We start from the raw sequence: 3216 nt of genomic DNA, 5'->3' as shown, positions 1-3216 counted from the left end.
TTTTTTATGGCTGAGTAATGTTCCATTGTGTGTATGTACCACATCTTCTTTATCCATTAATCTGTCAGTGGACATTTAGGCTGCTTCCATGTCCTGGCTATTGTAAATAGTGCAGCTATTAACATTGGGGTGCATGTATCTTTTCAAATTAGTGTTTCTGTTTTGGAAATTCAATGAATTTTAAATTATAAAATATTGAAAACAATAATTACAATTTATTTTGACTTTTATACATGCAGTATACAATGAAATTTTTATTATAGTTTTTATTGTTTTATCATCATACCTTAGTATTTCCTTATAATTTATAAACTATTTGTTCAAATAATTTTTTAAATAGGATGAAAAGAAACTTTTAAAATGTTGCTTGATTGTATTAAAGCCTTTAAAATAATTATAAAGTTTTCTTTTATTTTCTCTGTGATAACTTCCCTTCATTATTTTATAATTGCAGGATAAGTTGCAATAAATATTTCAGCATATCATGAGGCTATGTAAGCATATGATTTAGCTTGTATTTAATTTGTTTAAATAAATATTTCTGTGTACATTTTGATGAAGTAGATTAGGGTTATGAGAAAGCCATTCCTAGATCATTTCTGAATCAATATGATACTGTCATTCCCTGGTCTGATTTTCTTGAGTAAATATTTGTTTCTGTGGTATGCTGTACAAACATAGAAGATTATTATAAAAATAATATACTTAGAGAATTGGTGTTAATGATATCTAACTAAATACCTTTTAAATTGTGATACCTCTGTAATGGTTTCTTTAACTTTTAATTTATAAAAGCAGATCCAGAAACTTTAGTAAGACAGAGGAGAAAACAGTCAGCTTCACTTTTTTTTTAATGTAGCAGAAAATAAGTGAATAAAAGATTTGTTTTAAATTTGAAACAAACATTCGGGTGCCACAACCTAGTAACATACTAGTGTTTCCCAGTATATCTTTGGGTCAAACATAGATGAATCAAAGATATCTGTGAACATTTTCAGATCTTCTCTGCTGAGTGGGCTCATTCATACATATATTCATCCCGTCGTTAAACATAGATTTATTGAGCATCAACTAGTGACACAGGCACTGTGTTGGGATGCAACAGTCACCCAGAAAAAAGTCTTACCTTCATGGATCTAATATTTTAGTTGTAGAAGATAGTTAAACTAAGTAAGAAGAAACGGATAGTAAGTTAGGTGGCGATAGATCCTATGCAACCCATTGAAAATGGAAATAGGGACGGGGCTGGCATAGGAGGTTGTGATATTAAATGATAAAGTCACAGTAGGCCTCTCTGTGTGAAGACCTGAAGAAGGCAGAAGAATGAGAGTTGTGTGCCAATCTGGAAACACTTATATAAAGTTTACCATGTGCCAGGCACCGTTTACATGCTTTACATCCATTAACACATTTACTTCTTACAATCCACTTGTGAGCAAGGTAATAACTCCATTTTAAGGATGAAGAAACTGAGGCATGGAGAGGAATAGCAACTTGGCCAAGGTCATAGGCTAATAGTAATGGAACTAGGATTCAACCCAGAGAGTTACTTCCAGATTCTAGGTGTTTAAATGTAACTAAAACATCCCAGGCATAAGAAACACCAAGGGGGGCTTCCCTGGTGGCGCAGTGGTTGAGAGTCCGCCTGCCGATGCAGGGGACACGGGTTCGTGCCCCGGTCCGGGAAGATCCCACATGCCGCGGAGCAGCTGGGCCCGTGAGGAGCCTGTGCTCCGCAACTGGAGAGGCCACAACAGTGAGAGGCCCGCGTACCGCAAAAAAAAAAAAAAAAAAAGGAAGAAAAGAAACACCAAGGAGGGTTTAGTGTGTTGGAGAGCAGTCCAGAGGACAGTGTGGGTGGGTGGAGTTGGAGGAAGTAGGGGAGGCTGGAGTGGAGGCCAGTGGGATACAGATCATGTGGGACCTTGTAGATCCATAAGGACTGTGTGATGGGCAGGCATTTTAGGCTTGATAATTAATAAGGATATGTCCTATCAATTTAGCTAATGTATGTGTCAAATCAAAGACATTTTATAGGTTAGGAGGAAAAAAAGCAGGAAAATAATAATAACAAAATAGAAAGGAAAGGTATATAAAAATCAGGTAATTTTTGTGATCATAATGTATCTTTTAAATATCTCCTATTACTTCCTATCCTTCTCGTCCTCTTTACTTTTTCTCCAGCGCACCAATCACCATCTAACCTAACAATACATTTTTTAATAGACTTTATTTTTTAAAGCAGTTCTTGATTCATAGCAAAATTGAATGGAAATTACAGAGAGTTCCCATGTACCCCCTGCCCTCATATATGCACAGCCTCCCTACTATTAATATCCAGCACCAGGCGGTACATTGGTTACAGTTGATTAACAAGTCCACTGTTTACATTGATATTTTATTTTTTATTTATGTCTTGACTTCTCCCACTTGAGTATGATCCATGAAATCAGAGAGTATGTTTGATTCATTGCTTTATCTCCAGTGCCTAGAAAAGCACCTTGCAAAGGATTGATATTCAAAAATTATTTAAGAATTAATTAACTCAAGCAGGATCTTTGTTAACAGGAAAGATCACTTAAGCCAATAAGGCAAATTTGGCCATTTTCAAAACACTGACATAGCGTAGGTTTTCCAGTCTACTGTTGTAGCAACACCATCACACCCCTTGCTTATTCAATAACTGTTTACTGAGTGCCTGTTTCCAATCATGCTTCTAGAGGCTAAGGATATAGAAGTGGAAAAGCAGTAAAGGTGCACCCTTGTATATAAGTATTCTACTGGAAGAGCTTTCACTCAGAAGTCAGAGATTGTATCAGCTGTCTCTTCTCCTCATTGGTGCTGGAATCCTTCCTTCTTGCTGCTTTCAACCAGGTCCCCTCACGATGTTCCTATAAACCTTCAAGAAAACAAATGTTATTCTCTGTTCTGCAACTTTTTATCTTTATATGAATGGAAAAATGTTATACCTTTAAAGGTCAGAGCCTTGAGAATGAACTATCCTCTAGATTTCAGGCTATAGGCAACATTCTTTTACAAAAGATGCAGAGCCAGCCTGACTACCTACGCACAGGCAACAGAGCACAAAGGTTAGAGCTAAAGGAACAGATTCAATATGGAGTCAGGTTTGTTCTTCTCTGTTACAATGGCAAGCAATGAATTGTTCAACAGCAAGCCGTAGAATATTTGTTTTTGATATAAATTAATTTGCACATT

This window comes from Aethalodelphis obliquidens, unplaced genomic scaffold (genome assembly GCF_003676395.1).
Source record: "Aethalodelphis obliquidens isolate GAN/ISIS:26980383/991018 unplaced genomic scaffold, ASM367639v1 scaffold1, whole genome shotgun sequence".
Classification (NCBI taxonomy): Eukaryota; Metazoa; Chordata; class Mammalia; order Artiodactyla; family Delphinidae; genus Aethalodelphis; species Aethalodelphis obliquidens.
This window is presented reverse-complemented; position numbering follows the sequence as displayed.